The sequence below is a fragment of the Scyliorhinus canicula genome, chromosome 1, assembly GCF_902713615.1.
Source record: "Scyliorhinus canicula chromosome 1, sScyCan1.1, whole genome shotgun sequence".
NCBI classification, from domain to species: domain Eukaryota; kingdom Metazoa; phylum Chordata; class Chondrichthyes; order Carcharhiniformes; family Scyliorhinidae; genus Scyliorhinus; species Scyliorhinus canicula.
The window spans coordinates 96,148,603-96,166,565 of NC_052146.1; the positions used below are offsets into that span (position 1 = coordinate 96,148,603).

At 49.4% G+C, this 17,963-nt stretch overlaps 1 protein-coding gene and 1 long non-coding RNA gene across 2 annotated transcripts in view; one reads left to right on the top strand and one right to left on the bottom strand.

Moving 5' to 3' along the window:
* sdc3 (syndecan 3) overlaps positions 1-17,963 on the top strand; it is a 285,025-nt gene that overhangs the window by 53,899 nt on the left and 213,163 nt on the right. The window lies entirely within an intron of this gene.
* Positions 1-17,963, bottom strand: part of LOC119965295 — a 51,021-nt gene that overhangs the window by 8,058 nt on the left and 25,000 nt on the right. The window contains exon 2 of the long non-coding RNA XR_005460485.1: positions 2,787-2,884. This is a non-coding gene — a long non-coding RNA (uncharacterized LOC119965295). The remainder of the gene's footprint in view (positions 1-2,786; positions 2,885-17,963) is intronic.

Here is a 17,963-nt window from a genome sequence, read left to right on the forward strand (position 1 = left end):
GGGATGTCCTGTGGTTGTAAAATGTATCACATAAATGCAAGCTTTTTATTCCGTTATTGACTCTCAGCCAATTGTTAGAATATGCAACTGATGGGCTAAGATTTGATGGCGTCTATTGGAGAGGATTAGGTAGCATGCCAGCCTCTACATGATCAGGGGGAGACCATAACATAAGAACATCACAACTCTGAGCAGGAGTAGACAATTCAGTCCCTTGAGCCCGCTCTCCGCAATTCAATACGATCATGGCCGTTCTCTCGGCCACAACTCCATTTTCCTTCCCGTTCTCCATAACCTTTCAACCCATTACTAATTAAAAATCAGTTTATCACCTCCTTAAAGTTACTCAATGTCATAGAATCCACCACACTCTGGGGTAGTGAATTCCACAGATTCACAGCTCTTTGAGAGAAGTAATTTTTCCTCATCTCTGTTTTAAATCTGCTACCCCTTATCCTAAAACTTTGATCATCCATTCCAGAATATCCAACAAGAGGAAACACTCTACGTCTACTTTGTCAATACCTTTTATCATCTCACATACCTCAGTCACATCTCTTCTCATTCTTACAAACTCGAGAGAGTTCGGGTCTAAACTGCTCAATTTCTCTTCAGAAGACAAACCCCTCGGGCAGGATTCTCCCCACCTGGCGAGGCGGGCCGTACCAGCGCCGAAGAGTGGCGTGAACCACTCCGGCATCGGGCTGCCCGGAAGGTGCGCAATCCTCCGCACCTTCAGGGGCTAGGCCGGCGCTGGCGGGATTGGCGCCACACCAACCGGCGCTGAAGGGCCTCCACCGGCCGGTAGGAGTTGGCGCATGCAAGGGAACGCCAACATGTGCTGGCGTCATCCCAGCGCATGTGCAGGGGGGTTCCCCGCGCCGGCCATGGTGGAGGGTGACAGCAGCCGGAGCGGAGGGAAAGACTACACCCATGGCACAGGCCCGCCCGCGGATCGGTGGGCCCCGATCGCGGGCCAGGCCACCGTGCCCCCCCCCACCTTTCCGGGGCCAGATCCCCCTGCGCCCCCCCCCCCCCCCCCCCCTCCTCGGGCTGCCTGCAGAGCCAGGTCCCATCTGTATGGACCTGGTTTGATTTACGCCGGCGGGACCGGCCGGAAAACGGGCGGCCGCTCGGCCATCGCGGGGCGGAGAATCGCCGGGGGGGCCGCTGCGCCCCGGCGATTCTCTGACCCGGCGGGGGGTCGGAGAATCCCACCCCTCATCTCTGAAATCAATCGTGTAAACCTCCTCTCAATTGCCTCTAGTGCAACTACATTCCTCCTCAAATACGGAGACCAAAACTGCACAGTAATCCAGGTGCAGTCTCACCAATGCCTTGTAAAGTTGCAGCAACACTTCCCTATTTTTATAATCTATTTCATTAGGTATAAATGTCAACATTCAATTTGCCTTCCTTATTATTGCTGTACCTGCATGCTAGTTGTCTGTGATTCATACATCCCATTTCCACCAGTGGGAAAACTGACCCCATTTAGTCAGTGGCGGAAATGAACCAATGCTGGCTAATTAAGCTCATTACTGAACTATGTAAAGGTCATTATCCCTGAGCCCACCGACATTTAGCGATGTCTCAAGGATTCTCCCAAAAATTTTTTTTCTCTTTTTTAACATAAATTTAGATTACCCAATTATTTTTTCCAATTAAGGGGCAACACCCCCCCCCCCCCCCCCCCCCCCCCCCATCCGCATTTGCTGGCGACCTCCTTCCTGTGACCACCAGGCAAACGTTACCAGAGGTAGGTGGGATTGTGGCGTTGAGATTACAATCAAATCAGTCAGGACCTTATTGAATGCAGAGCAGGCATGAGGGATCAAATAGCCTACTCCTGCTCCTAATTCATATGTTCAAATTGTATTGGGCGCACAATACAAGGGGCATTAATGAGGATCCAGGTGAAAGTGTGATACTTGGATTAGAATCAAGTGCAGGAGCCATGCCTGGTTATAAACTGTAACTTTTCAGAAATTCATAGACTGATGCAGGAGCATACGGGGCCACATTTCATCAAGCTTTTGCCAGCTCTTTGAGTGCTATCCAAATATTGACACTCTACTACACTTTTCCCATAGCCCTGCAGGTTCTTTCCCTTGCACTTCAATCTTATCCCTGTTTAAAGTTACTATTGAATCCACTTCTCATTTCTGGCCTTTACCTCCCTGATAGCTTGGAGATGGATTTTGCTTGGGTGGAGGGACCCGGAGCCGCCGAAAGCAGGGGTGTGGGTGACCTGGCGGAATTCCGGAGGCTGGAGAAGGTCAAGTTTGTCTTGAGGGGGTCGGTGGATGCGTTCACTAGGAGCTGGAAGCCATTTATTGATTACTTTAAGGAGGTTTGAGGGGTCAGCATTTGGAGGGGGGGGGGGGGGGGTAAGGGGGTTAAAATGGAGAAGGCAGGTTGTGAGAAGGGGCAGTATTAGGGGAGCGGGGGTTGGTTGTTTAGGGGTGTGTGGGTGCTGGTTGTTTACAATGTAGTTTGGTTGATTTTCTGCGTTTGTTTACCTGAAAATGCCTTGAATAAAATATTTTAAAAAAAGAATCCACTTTTCATGTAGTGTATTCTAGATTATAATAACCTGAAGTGTATAAAAATCACTTCATCTCATCTCTGGTTCTTTTAACAGTTACCTAGAATTGTGGATTTTAAAACATAAATTGAGGCAATGAGAAGAAACCTATTGGTTGTAAAGTTTAATATTTGGAACAGTTCAGTTGTATACTTTTCCCTGTTAATTAGACAATTGGATAAAGGGGAAATTTACTTACTGCTGGATTATTGCCACGGAGGTCTACAGTATGCCAAGAAATCTCTTCATAATCCAAAAATTTCACTCATCGCGTCGGTGCTTACACAAGCACAGTTTCTATTTTAGGGAAACGTGTTTAAGTTAGAAAGGCAAATGATGTTACAAATGGTTCAGTTGTGGTCAGAATAATGCAAAAACTGAAATGCTGTTGATCTTTCTGTATTTATGCCAGAAAAATAGATGAATGGTGTGGCTTGGTGCCAACCATTATCTGCTACCACTCCTTTTGAAGAGGCCCCCGGATGTTTCGCTCAATATTGTTCCAGTGGATTGATTTTAGGAACATTGGAATTAGGAACAAAAGTGGGCAATTCAGTCCTTCGAGTCTGCTCCGCCATTCAATCAGATCATGGCTGATCTCTTCCTGGTCTCAAATCCACCTCCCGACCTGTTCCCCATATCCCTTTAATATATTTTTAAAAATCAGAAATATATCTATCTCCTTATCGAAACCATTTAATTACTCCGATTCCACCGTACTATGGGACAGCGAGTTCCACAAATTCTGCGAGAAGTGGTCCCTCCTCATCTCAGTTCTAAACCTCTCTGTGGTCTCTCGTCCTAGATTGCCCTACAAGGGGGAGCATTTGGTCTAGTTTACTTTATCAATCCTTTTTAGTATCTTATATACCTTGATCAGATCCCCTCTCATCCTTCTCAACTTCAGCGAGTATAAGGCCAAATTGTTCAATCTCTCCTCATACACGTGCAACAGGTGATTAAGAAGGCAAATGGAATTTTGTCCTTCATTGCTAGAGGGATGGAGTTTAAGACTAGGGAGGTTATGTTGCAATTGTATAAGGTGTTAGTGCGGCCACACCTGGAGTATTGTGTTCAGTTTTGGTCTCCTTACTTGAGAAAGGACGTACTGGCGCTGGAGGGTGTGCAGAGGAGATTTACTAGGTTAATCCCAGAGCTGAAGGGGTTGGATTATGAGGAGAGGTTGAGTAGACTGGGACTGTACTCGTTGGAATTTAGAAGGATGAGGGGGGATCTTATAGAAACATTTAAAATTATGAAGGGAATAGATAGGATAGATGCGGGCAGGTTGTTTCCACTGGCGGGTGACAGCAGAACTAGGGGGCATAGCCTCAAAATAAGGGGAAGTAGATTTAGAACTGAGTGTAGGAGGAACTTCTTCACCCAAAGGGTTGTGTATCTATGGAATTCCTTGCCCAGTGAAGCAGTTGAGGCTCCTTCATTACATGTTTTTAAGGTAAAGATAGATAGTTTTTTGAAGAATAAAGGGATTAAGGGTTATGGTGTTCGGGCCGGAAAGTGGAGCTGAATCCACAAAAGATCAGCCATGATCTAATTGAATGGCGGAGCAGGCTCGAGGGGCCAGATGGCCTACTCCTGCTCCTAGTTCTTATGTTCTTATGTTCTTATGTTCTTATTCCCGGAATCAATCTGGTGAACTTCCTCTGAACGACCTCCAATGCCACCATATCCTTGCTCAAATAAGGAGACCAAAACTGGACACAATACTCCAGATATGGCCGTACCAACATCTTATAAAATTGCAACAACATTCTCTACTTTTATACTCCAGTCCTTTTCCAATAATCGCTCACATTCCATTTGCCTTTTTAAATACATGCTGTATCTACCTATCGACTTTCTGCGATTCACGAACAAAGACGCCCAGACACATTTTGAATCTGCTTTCCATTTAGATAATTTTTCGGCCAAAATGGATAACTTCACACTTATCTACATTAAACTCCATCTGCCAAATTTTGGCCCAATCTCCTAGCCTATCACTATCCGCTTGTAAAATCTTTATCTCCTCTTCACCGTGATTTCCCACCTATTTAAGTATCATCCGCAAATTTTGCCATGTTACTCCATGTCCATGCTTGCAGATCATTTATATAGATTGTGAACAGTTGAGGTCCGAGGACTGACCCCCTGCGGCACTCCGCTAGTTCGCCAGCCAGAGAAGGACCCATTTATCCCGACTCTCTACTATCTGTCATTCAGCCAATCCTCAATCCAATCTAGAATTCTACCCCAAATCCTCTGCGATCTCATCTTTCGTATGTCTTTTATGTGGCACCTTGTCAAAAGCCTTCTGCAAGTCTAGATATACCACATCCACAGGTTTCCCCTTATCCACCTTGCTGGTTATGTCCTCAAAGAATTCAAGCAAGTTTGTCATGCATGACTACCATTCATAAAACTATGCTGACACTAGTGGATTGAGCTTTATCTTTCGAAATGTTCAGTCATCTCCTTCTTAATGATTGATTCCAGCAACTTCCCCACCCAGAGGCCAAGCTAACCGGCCTATCGTTCCCTACTTTTTGCCTCTCTCCTTTTTTAAATAGGGGTGTCACATTAGCGTTTTTCCAATCCACCGGGAACCTTCCAGAATCTAGGGAATTCTGAAGTATCATAACCAATGCATCCAGTACCTCGCTTAATACCCTAGGGTGCAGGCTATCAGGTCCTGGAGACTCATCTGCCTTTAATCCCATTAGTTTATTCAACACTGTCTCCCTCGTCATGGTTATTGCACCAAGTTCTTCTGCATTAATTGTCTTTGGAAAATTTTTATTATCTTCTACCTTGAAGGCAGAGGCAAAATATTGGTTCAGTGCCTCTGCCATCTCTGTGTTCCTCATTATTACCTTAACAGCATTGTCCTCCAAAGGGCCAACATTTACTTTAGCTGTACTCTTCCTCCTTATATACTTGGTATCAGTGTTTATGTTTTATTCTAGTTTCCTTTCATAGTTCATCTTAGCTCATTTGATTTAATTTTTAGTAGCCTTTTGCTGAATCTTAAAGTTTTCCCAATTCTCCAGTTTACCACTATCACTTCCGTGACTTCCTTGTTTAGCCATGGAACGTTTTTCTCCCTTCTACAATGCCTCTTCCTCTGAGGAATATACTTTATTTGAGAGGTGTTTAATATCTCCCTGAACATCCGCCATTGTTCCTCAACTGTCCTCCCCTCAATTATTTGTGCTCAGTCTACTTGGGCCAATTCTTTCCTCAGGTCTATATAATTACCACTGTTCAACGCTAAAACATTAGAGTGGCACTCTCTCGCTCAATCTGATTTTGAATTTTTAAAAAATATTTAGTGTACCCAATTCATTTTTTCCAATTAGGGGGCAATTTAGCGTGGCCAATCCACCTAGCCTGTACATCTTTGGGGACGAAACCCACGCAAACACGGGGAGACTGTGCAAACTCCACATGGACAGTGACCCAGAGCCGGGGTCGAACCTGGGACCTCTACGCTGTGAGGCAGCAGGGCTAACCCACTGCACCACCGTGCTGCCCTTGAATTTGGAATTCTAGCATGCTGTGATCACTCCTTCCAAGAGGATCCTTAACGACAAGGCTATTTATCAACCCTTTGTTACATAGAACATAGAACATACAGTGCAGAAGGAGGCCATTCGGCCCATCGAGTCTGCACCGATCCACTTAAGCCCTCACTTTTACCCTATCCCCGTAACCCAATAACCCCTCCTAACCTCTTTTTTGGTCACTAAGGGCAATTTATCATAGCCAATCCACTTAACCTGCACGTCTTTGGACTGTGGGAGGAAACCGGAGCACCCGAATGAAACCCGCAGATACGGGGAGAACGTGCAGACTCCGCACAGACAGTGACCCAGTGGGGAATCGAACCTGGGACCCTGGCGCTGTGAAGCCACAGTGCTATCCACTTGTGCTACCGTACTGCCCGTTACATAATACTACATCTAAAATAGCCTGATTCCTGGTTGGTTCCATAACGTCTAAGTCTAAGAAACAATCCCTCATAAACTCTATGAACTCTCCCTCGAGGCTACCCTTGCCAATTTGATTGATCCAGTCAATATGCATATTAAAATCACCCATGATTACCGAGTGCCCTTCTCACAAGCCCTCATTATTTCTTGGTTTATACTATGCCCCACTTTGGAAGTATTTCTCCGGGGCCTGTAAATCACTCCTACCAAGGAGTTTCATCCCTTGTTTTTTTATTTCCACCCAGATTGATTCAACATTTTGGCCCTTAGTGCCAATATCCTTTCTTAATCCAGTCTTGATGTCATCTTTAACCAATAAAGCAATTCCACCTCCTGTTCCATCTGTCTATCCGTTTGGACAACGTTTTTTGACAATGTTTGGCATCGCACCAAGACACAATCACTGATCAAGTCCAGGCTTTATCTCGATTGGTGTTTGTATTTTTTTTACTTCACGTTTATAAGATGTGGGCTTCGCTGGCTATGCCACCATTTATTGCCCATCTCTAATTGTTCTTGAGAAGGTGATGGTGAGTTGCCTTCTTGAACCACTGCAGTCTGTATGGTGTAGGTACTATTGGGGAGTGCTATTAGGGAGGGAATTCCAGGATTTTGACCCAGCAATAGTGAAAGAACGGGGATATATTTCCAGGTTAGGATGGTGAGTGACTTGGAGGGGACTTTCAGGTGGTGGGGTTCCCATGTATCTGCTGCCCTTGTCTTTCTAGATGTAGAAGTCATGGGTTTAGAAGGTGCTGCTTAAGGAGCCTTGGTGAGTTCCTGCAGTACATCTTGGAGATGGTATATAGTCTGCTACTGTGCGTCGGTGATGGGGGAGTGAATATTTGTGGTGGGGTTGCCAATCAAGTGGGTTGCTTTGTCTCAGATAGTTTCGAGCTTCTTGAGTGTTGCTGGAGCTGTACTCATCCTGGCAAGTGGGGAGTATTCCATCACACTACTGACTTTTGCCTTGTAGTTAGTGGACAGGGCTTGGGGATTCTGGAGGTGAGGTTTCGCCACAGATTCCCTTGCTATGATCTGTTCTTGTAGCCACAGTATTTGTATGGCTAGTCCAGTTCAGTTTATGGCCAATGTTTCCCCCCAGTATGTTGATAGTTGGGACCATGGCGGTGCCACCCTGGCAGTGCCTGGGTGATCAGGTGGCACCTTGCCCATGCTGGGGATAGCGCCCGGTGGTACCCTGCATGTATGAGGGGGTTGCGGGGGGCACGAAGACTCACTAATTGGTACGTTGGGGGTTTGGAGGCAGTGGTGGGGGTTTCAGGGATTGGGGCATCATTTTTCAATGACACCCCAATCTCTTCCTGCACTGGTGAGCTGAGCTCGTTAGTGCAGGAAATTAGTTTAAATGCGGCCTCTGTGGGACGTTCCTCACCAAGGCACAAAAGGAATCAGAGTCCCGTTTAAAAGCGGGGCAACATATTGCTAAACACATCCAAAATGGGACTCTGTTTCTTTTCCATTAAATCTTGCCCATTATGTATAAGTAGATGTATCTTATTGTGAGATTATTCACATGATACCTCATATGCCCTTCACAATTCCAACAGGACAAGGAGAGCTTGTGTAGAGCAGACTTTGAAAAAAATCTGATGCTGATTTAAGCCCACTCTCAAACATTTCCATTCTCTGACTCATTCTTATCTTTAAGACACTGTAACGCTTTCCACCTTCACCAAACTGTCCTAGTATCTGCTTCTCCAGCTCAGTGTTCAATTTTATTTTCCACTATTCCCCCGAGGCCTCTCATCAGGAAATGCTGGACAGACTGGGCTTGTTTCCAGTGGAGTTCTGGGGCGGTACAGTGATGCAGCAGGTAGCCTCGCAGTGCCAGGGACCCAGATTCAGTTCTGATCTCGGGTGTCTGTGGAGTTTGCACGTTCTCCCGTGTCTGCATGGGTTTCCTCTGGGTCCTCCGGTTTCCTCCCACAGTCCAAAGATGTGAAGATTAGGTATGGTTGCGGGGAGGTGGGCCTAGGTGGGGTGCTTTTTCAGAGGGTAAGTGCAAACTCCAGTGCAGAAGAGTGAGGAGTGACTTGATTGAAGTACATAAAATCCTGAATAATATTGACAAGGTGGATGTGGACAGAATGTTTCCTCTTGTGGACAAGTCCAGAAATAGGGGGGCACTGTATTAAAATTAGGAGTCACCCTTTTCGGACAGAGATGAGAAGAATTTTTTCTCTCAGAGGGTTGTGCAACTTTCGAACTGTCTGTGGTGATTTAATGGGGGAAAAAGAGAGTCCTGTTTTTGGCACGTTAAATGGGGCGTTTCTTGGCACCTGCAACACCGAGGATAACCCTACTACTGTAGTAAACAACAGTTTTTTGGGAGCCTCGGTGAGGGAAGCCCCGCAAAGGTCACACTTATATTTATTTACGGCACTACTGAGCACTCAGTACAGGAAGAGAGCGGTGAGCCATTTTAAAATTCCGCCCCGATCTCTCAACTCACCAACCCACCACTGTGGAACCCCCACAACGTCCCAACTTACTGATCAGAGAGTCCTCGAGCCCCCCCTCATCCCATCTCAGAAAGACTGGGTCCCCGGGCCTGATCCCTGGCACAGGTAGAGGCACTGCCAGGGTGCCGGACAGGTAGTGCTAAGGTGTCTTTTGTGTGGACCAGTATTAAACGCGCCATGACAAGGTCTCCCAGGAGCGTTCAATGCTGGGCCTTGGGAGACTCTGGCGTCGACATGTTTAAGCGAGCTTAAGTGCACACTTAAATATGCAAATCTGGATCCTGCCCATTGGAGGCAAGATCCAGATTACAACATCTTGCGAGATCATGTTAGATCTCGCGAGGCGTTCCGAGCATTAATGAAAATCGCTTATTGTCACAAGTTGGCTTCAATGAAGTTACTGTGAAAAGTCCCTAGTCGCCACATTCCGGTGCCTGTTCGGGGAGGCTGGTACGGGAATTGAACCGTGCTGCTGGCCTGCCTTGGTCTGCTTTAAAAGCCAGCGATTTAGCCCAGTGTGCTAAATCAGCCCCTACAAGTCTCGCAAGAGGCATCTTGTGAGATTTACTGACCTCGCCATGTCACAGAGTCGGACACAAGACCGAAAAAATTACGGTCTCTGCCTCAGAAGGCGGTGGAGGGAGGGCTATTGAATTTTCTAAAAGCAGATGTAAATATATTCTTGTTAGGCGAGAGGATTATAGGTTATCAGGGTAGATGGTAAATATGGAGCTCAAAACACAAATAGATCAGCCATGATCTTATTGAATGGCGGATCAGGCTCGAGGGGCTGAATGGCCTACTTCTGCTCTTATTTCATATGTTTATATGTTCATAATGAAGATGTTATTTAAAGGCAAGTTATTGTTAATGTCAAATTTATGTTGCCTTGTTATATAATCTTGTGAATGCACATCTTTTATCATTTACCCTCTCAGGCTTTTTCATAATTTCAGCATTTATTATGACTCCTTTGCCCGAATCTCCTCTGTTCCAGGAATACGACCCTAGACTCTGAAGCTCCCTCATTGTAAATGTCATCCTCTCCTCACGGTACCATTCTTAACAATCAAGCTTCCACGAAACCCAGTTGAGAACACTATGTGTGTCTAATTGCTTTCGTTAAAATCAATAAAGATTTTACTGACTGTTTTTTCCTCTTTGATTGCGGATTGGCTTTGACAGGAGAAGGTTCACCACACTTATCCCAGGTTTGAAGGGTTAATTGATGAGGACAGTGTTACATAAACTTGGCCTGTATTACCTCAAGTAGCACACAGAAAGCTAATGGGAGCCATGGTGTGCGTCTCTGATCAACAAATGCCCCTGATGTGTTTAATAGGGGAGAAGAGACGAAGTGGGATGAGGTTTATGTGGAAGATAAACATCAGATTAGACCTTTTGGGATGAATGGCCTATTTCCATAAATGCAGCGTTGAAGTCTTGCTTAAATCTTGCATATCTGGTTGCCTACGCTAAGGATTTAAATGGTGTGTGACAAGAGGTGATTCATTAAGGTGAGACTGGAGATTTTTGTTTCACACAGTCATCTGTGTACAAGGCTATAAGGCTTTGTTTTACTCATACTCGTACCAACTTTTACAGATGCACCATAGAAAGCATCCTATCGAGCTGCATCACAGCCTGGTATGGCAACTGCTTGGCCCAGGACCGCAAGAAACGTCAGAGAGTCGTGAACATTGCCCAGTCCATCACACTAACCTGCCTCCCATCCATTGACTCCATTTACACCTCCTGCTACCTGGGGAAAGCGGGCAGCATAATCAAAGACCCCTCCCACTCGGCTTACTCACTCTTCTAACTTCTGCAATCGGGCAGGAGATACAGAGGTCTGTGAACACGCACGAACAGACTCAAAAACAGCTTCTTCCCCGCTGTTACCAGATTCCTAAATGACCCTCTTATGGACTGACCTCATTAACACTATACCCCTGTATGCTTCATCCGATGCCGGTACTAATGTAGTTACACTGCATACCTTGTGTTTCCCTACTATGAATTTTCTTTTATTCCCTTTTCTTCCCATGTACTTAATAATCTATTGAGCTGCTCGCAGAAAAATACTTTTCACTGTACCTCGGTACACATGATAGTAAACAAATCCAATCCAATCCAAACTCCTACTGAAATCAATTCCGGTTGATTCCATTAAACTACTTCACTTTTGGAACAGTGAAGATCAGCTTTTGTTCTCGTGGACCCAAATCTACAGCTGATGCATTTGATTTGTTGTACACATTGCTGGGGATCTCATACCATCTGGCCATCTAATGTTGATAACTAGCATGCCCACCTATTGCTCTAGCAGGTTGGGGCCTTCCAGCATCAGAGCCGCAATCTGTAGGCCGATGATGCCTGTTGCAGTGCTGAGGGAGTGACTGCTGGATGTAGAAGGTGGGAGCTTCTAGTGAAATATTGAACTGAGGTCTTATTGTTGGCCTGTGTCAGTTGTTCTGGTGGACATCACAGCACTAAAGCAGTCCACAGAGGTCACCCGGTGTTGTGGGAAACGACCAATGCCATCCAGTAACAACTCACTGCAATAGACATACAGGATCTTGGTTTAATATCTCAGAACTCCTGCTTTTAAAAATAAATTTAGAGTACCCAATATTTTTTTTCCAATTAAGGGGCAAATTAGCGTGGGCAATCCACCTACCCTGCACATCATTGGACTGTTGGGTGAGACCCACACAGACACTGGAAGAATGTGGAAACTCCACACGGACAGTGACCTGGGGCCGGTGCTAATCACTGCGCCACCATGATGCCCTTCTCGGAACTCCTGCTGATTCTATTTTAATACTCTCTCTTATGCTTGCTGTCCTTCAGGCATGCTCTCTCTTCTTTCCCTCTCACTCATTTTGAAATCAGCCCAAATCTTTATTCTCAATGCTCCCGAACGGTGTTACAAAGTAGTAGGTTCCCCACAAAGGGTGAATTGCTGCAAAATGTACGGCAAAAGAAAAGTAGCATAGTAGTATGTATCCTTCACAAGTTTCACCTATCACCATGTTAGGAAAATCATCAATTTGCGCAAAAGTTCTCATGACGAGGCTAATGGTTTTAAATCTGCAGAGAGGTTTCAGCAGTGCGCAGCTGAAGGTTTTGATGGGATCTCAATCTCCAAGGTCTGCTGTTAATCACAGGGAACAGTGGCAGCTTCATGGATCCCTGCTTTCCCCAAGATAAATATCCAAGGATGTGTCTGGTCCTCGCGTCCTGGCCTCGAGTATCTGAGTGATATCCTGCAGTTCACTGCCAGGGGGATGAAAGTGAGTAGTTGAAATGGAGACCAGCAATTTGCGAGTAATTTTATTTTTCTAATTATTTTGATAACAGAGAAAACACAAAGTCATCCTTGGGCATTAACTCTATCCATCTGTCGGTTGATCCAAGGCAGAGCTGAGGGGGAGGTAGCAGAGAGGGCTGACAGCTTAGGATTTCCAGCTGGTTTATGTTACACGAAAGGGCCTCGGAGAGGAAAAGCAACAGTGATGTAGCTTAATAACAGGAAGTGGGCTGTGTAATAAATCTGCTCTGTTCCTTGCCTGTGTTCTCTATTAGAAACTGATGTGTCTTTGAAAATAAAGAATATACAGAGCAGCGCTTTGTAAATTATTCTTTGTTTTCCCCTCCATCTGTCCTGAAGACACCATCCTGATTTGGATGTTTATCAGTGTTGCTGGGTCAAAACTAATGGAATTCAGCAGCTTAACAGCGAGGGCACCTTCACCACAGGGACTACAACTGTTCAAGAAGGCAGCTCATCACCACCTTCCCAATGCTGATCTTGCCGGCAAGGCCCCATGTGCTATGAGTTAATTTTTATACAAACTCGAAAAGACTCATGTTTTGGGATATTGCTCCATGTCTGCCAAAACTAACCAAAGTGGACCTTTTTCATGGTCTATTACCGTGGGGTTCTTTACCTCCCTAAGTGACTATTCAGCAGAAATCAGGGGTGAAATTCACCGAAGACCTTCGTGACGCCCTTGACCGGCGGGCAAAAACGGCGCTGGTGACTCCGGCGTCGGGGCCCGCTTATAAGCCCTAAATCTCCCGTCCCGAAAGGGCCAGCAGCGGAGTGACGCTGTACGCGTTAGTTTCACCCGCTGTGGAAGTGGCGCGTCGGTTGACGTCGGGCGACATCATCAACGCCGCCCGGCGTTGGAGGGGGGTAGGGGTGGGGGGGGAGAGTGGGTGGGGAGGGGGATAGGGGTGGGGGGGGGGGGGGAGGGGAGTGAAAGGGTTCTGCGCTGTGAATTATAAAAGCAGAGCCCAGAAACTTTGCCAAAAGTTTTTCCCTCTCTCTCCGCGCGTTTTTCCTGTTGTTGTGAAACTGACCTGAAATCGCAGAGGCTGAAGCAGAAATAGACAAATCCAGACGCATCTCCCACCCCGGGACCCCAGCATTTCCCTCTGCATTCTAACCAGGCAATATTCCTGGGTTTAGGCAGATTGCAATATACTCACCAAAGCCCTGCTCTCAGCCAGAGGACGGACGGGACTCCCTCTCTCTGTCTCTCTCTCTCTGTCTGTCCCCACAATCTCCCTCTCTCTCTCTCTCTCTCTCTCTCTCTCTCAAACAAAGACAAGGCAGCTGGGAGGAAGGGGAGCCTTGAGGAAGATCTGCTGATGCCCCCATCCAATGGATGCCCGGGGCCAACGCACCGTCGCCCCCCCCCTCTGCACGCCGCTGCCCCCTACCCCCTACCCCCCTACCTCTACCCCTACCCCGACCCCCCTACCTCTACCCCTAACCCCCCACCACCACCCCCCCACCCCCCCCTCCCCTCCCCCCCCCCCCCCCCCACACTCGATGTAGGTTACTGAACGGCGTCAACCATCATCAATGGTTGACGGCGTTATAAACCTACTTTGATTTTCGCCGACGTGGCCAGGACTTCGGCCAATCCGGGCCGGTGAATAAAAAAGCTTAAAAAAACAATGGCATCCCGCCGGCGCCAGCCGTTATCCGAGGTGGCCGGCGGGATTTGAAGAACGCCGTTTTATGGCGGGTGGGTGAATCTTTAACATGGCGGGAGCGGCAATATCGGCGCTGCCGGCCGATTCTCCGACCCTGCGTGGGGTTGGAGAATTTCGCCCCAGATTAGGAACTTCCCTGATTTCACAGAAGGATAAAATATTCCAGCAAGGTTATAGATTCATCAAGTTTGTGCTGGATTTTGCTCCACACAAAGCCACCTTAGTCAAATCCCACACCCTTATACCCTTTAGCAATCCTCTTGTTCAAGCCATTGTCGGACTCTCTCTCATCTGGGTTCTGCTTCAGCATTGGGGCAGAGAATTGAGGATTTAACCAGTTGGTGTAAATAATCTCTGACTCTCCTTTTGAGTCTTTTTGTGATTATATAGAATAGGGTGGTCCTGGTGAAAGTCAATTCAAGAAAATTGGGAATTTAAAGGTTAGTAGCAGAGAGATGACCACAAACTTTTGCGTTGCCATTACAATCCAGCTGGTTGACTTTTGCGGTGCGGGGAGAGGAAACTGACCTCAGTTGGGGTATTCGGTACAGTTATGGGCACCACACAGTAGGAAAGGCGCCAAGGCCTTGCGGATGGGGGTGCTGACAATGACACCGGATTTGTGGGAAGGTTGCTGACGTGGAGATTGTTCTTTGTAGAGAAGGTCAAAGAGATCTTCTGGAGGTTTCACAATTATGAGGGTTGTTGATTGCACAATAGGAAGCAGGTAAGGGAGCAACGTTTCCACTGACAAGTGGATTTGTAGATCATCGATTTAAATAAAACAATTCGCAAAAACTCGGGGGAATTGATAAGCCTCCCCCCCCCCCCCCCCCCCCCCCCCAGAAAGCCTGAAAGCATGGTGGAATCAGATTGCAGTGAAGCTCAAAGACCAGCTCCACTGCGGGACTTGTGGCACCTCCTTTCGGTACTTGTACATGAAAAAGAGCTCCTAGTAGGTATAAACTTTGATTAAATGAGTATGTTTTGCTGCTGATTGATCAGAGCTGGCTCGTTATTTTGGCATTTAAATTTTAGTTGAACTTTCACAACTGCTAGAAGGTGAGATCTGGGGCGAAATTCTCTGCAGACCGTCGTAACGCCGATTTCCGGCGAGAAAAATCGGTGTAGATGACTCCGGCGTGGGGACCTTCTTTTAGGCTGCTATTCTCCGTTCCCGGAGGGGCCAGCAGCTGACTGACGCGATACGCGTCAGTTTCACCAGCTGCGGAAGTGGTGAGACCCGGCGTTTTGGGGGGGGGGGGGAGGAGGAGGAGAGAGACAGCCCGGCGTTTGGGGGGGGGGGGGGAGGAGGAGAGAGACAGCCCGGCGTTTGGGGGGGGGAGGAGGAGAGAGACAGCCCGGCATTTTGGGGGGGGGGAGGAGGAGAGAGACAGCCCGGCGTTTGGGGGGGGGGGAGGGGAGGAGGAGAGAGACAGCCCGGCATTTTGGGGGGGGGGGGGGGGAGGAGGAGAGACAGACCCGGCATTTGGGGGGGGGGAGGAGGAGGAGAGAGACAGCCCGGCGTTTGGGGGGGGGAGGAGGAGAGAGACAGCCCGGCATTTGGGGGGGGGGGGGAGGAGAGACAGACACGGCATTTGTGGGGGGGGGGGGAGGAGGAGAGAGACAGACCCGGCGTTGGGGGGTTTGCGGCGTTGAGTTGAGAGGAGAGGGAGGGGGGGTTGCGGTGTTGAGTTGAGAGAGGGGGGCGGCGGCGTTGAGTTGAGGGGGGGGGGGGGTGCGGCGTTGAGTTGAGGGGGGGGTTTGCGGCGTTGAGTTGAGGGGGGGGTTTGCGGTGTTGAGTTGAGAGAGGGGGCGGCGTTAGAGGGGGGCGGCGTTGGAGGGGGGTAGGGGTGGTGAAGGGGGTAGGGGTGGGGAGGGGGGGTTGGGGTAGGGGCAGCGGCGTGCAGAGGAGGGGGGCGACGGATGCCCGGGGCCAACGCACCGTCGCCCCCCCTCTGCACGCCGCTGCCCCTACCCCAACCCCCTCCCCTCACCACCCCTACCCCACTCCAACGCCGCACCCCCCCCCCCACTAACGCCGCACCCCCCCCCAACGGAGGAAGGAAGGGGGGAGGAGGAAGGAAGGGGGGGAGGAGGAAGGAAGGGGGGGAGGAGGAAGGAAGGGGGGGAGGAGGAAGGAATTGGGGGAGGAGGAAGGAAGGGGGGGAGGAGGAAGGAAGGGGGGGAGGAGGAGAGAGGGGGTGGTGTGTGGGTACCGGCCTTCAGAGGGAGGGGGACGGGGTGTGGGTACCGGCGTTGAGGGGGGGGGACCCGGAGTTGAGAGGGGGGACACACCCGGCGTTGAGAGGGGGGGGACACCCGGCGTTGAGAGGGGGGGTTGCGGCGTTGAGGGTGGGGGGTTGCGGCGTTGTGAGAGATGGGGGGGGCGGCGTTGGAGGGGGGTAGGGGTGGTGGGGAGGGGGGTAGGGGTGGTGGGGAGGGGGGTAGGGGCATTGGAGGGAGGTAGGGGTGGTGAGGGGGGGTGGTTGGGGTAGGGGCAGCGGCGTACAGAGGGGGGGGGGCGACGGTGCGTTGGCCCCGGGCATCCGTCGCCCCCCTCTCTGCACGCCGCTGCCCCCAAACCCCTCCGATGCCGCAACCCCCCCCCCCCGATGCCGCAACCCCCCCCCCGATGCCGCAACCCCCCCCCGATGCCGCAAACCCCCCCCATGTCGCAACCCCCCCCCGATGCCGCAACCCCCCCCCCCGATGCCGCAACCCCCCCCGATGCCGCAACCACCCCCCCCGATGCCGCAACCACCCCCCCCGATGCCGCAACCACCCCCCCGATGCCGCAACACCCCCCCCCCGATGCCGCAACCACCCCCCCCGATGCCGCAACACCCCCCCCGATGCCGCAACCACCCCCCGATGCCGCAACCACCCCCCCGATGCCGCAACCCCCCCTCGATGCCGCAACCACCCCCCCCGATGCCGCAACCCCCCCCCCCGATGCCGCACCCCCCCCCCCCCGATGCCGCAACCCACCCCCCCTCCCCCGACACTGAACGGCGTCAACCATCATCAATGGTTGACGCCGTTTTAAAGCAACTGTGATTTTCGCCGACGTGACCCATGGCCACGGGTCACGTCGGCGGGACTTCGGCCCATCCGGGCCGGAGATTTGTGGAAACTAAAAAAAAAATGAAATCCCGCCGGCGCCAGCTGTTTTCAGAGGCTGCCGGCGGGATTTGCACAGCACCGGTTTTTGGCCGGTCAGAGATTTAAAAACCCTGCGGGAGCGGGATTAACGCCGCTGCCGGCCGATTCTCCGACCCTGCGTGGGGTCGGAGAATCCCGCCCCTGATTCTAAAACCACTCACAGCCAGTGTGTTTGTTTGTGTTCAGTTGGAAACATTGCAACAGTGTTGCCTAACAGTGGCTGAGTGAACCATGTGGAAAATTATATCAGCCCCACATGTCTGACTCGCCTATGCTGGTGTTCATGTGACCATTGTCCTGACACCCTCACTTCATCTTAATCTGTGAGAACATCCTACCATTCCTTTCCCCTGCACAGTGTTTATCAACTGGAGATCAGTTTGCACACATAATGCTCCTTTTGTGCCCCAAACAAGCTATTACCTGGGATACAAGGATAACTGAAGTATGCCACGTGAACTGAGCACGGGACCATCCCTCAAAGTTGGATTTGACCATATCTTTGAGCCAGTGCTGTGGGATGAGAGAGGGTGTGGCCGAAGGAAGAGAATAGTTTATTCTGACATTCCTTCACATTAAATGGGAAGTGTTGCTTTTTATAAAAAAGATGGAGGGCGGGATTCTCCGGTTTCCCCATCTGCGTGTTTCTCGGCCACTCGCCGTTCACTGGTGGCAGGACACTATCCACATAGATACATAGAAGATAGGAACAGGAGGAGGCCT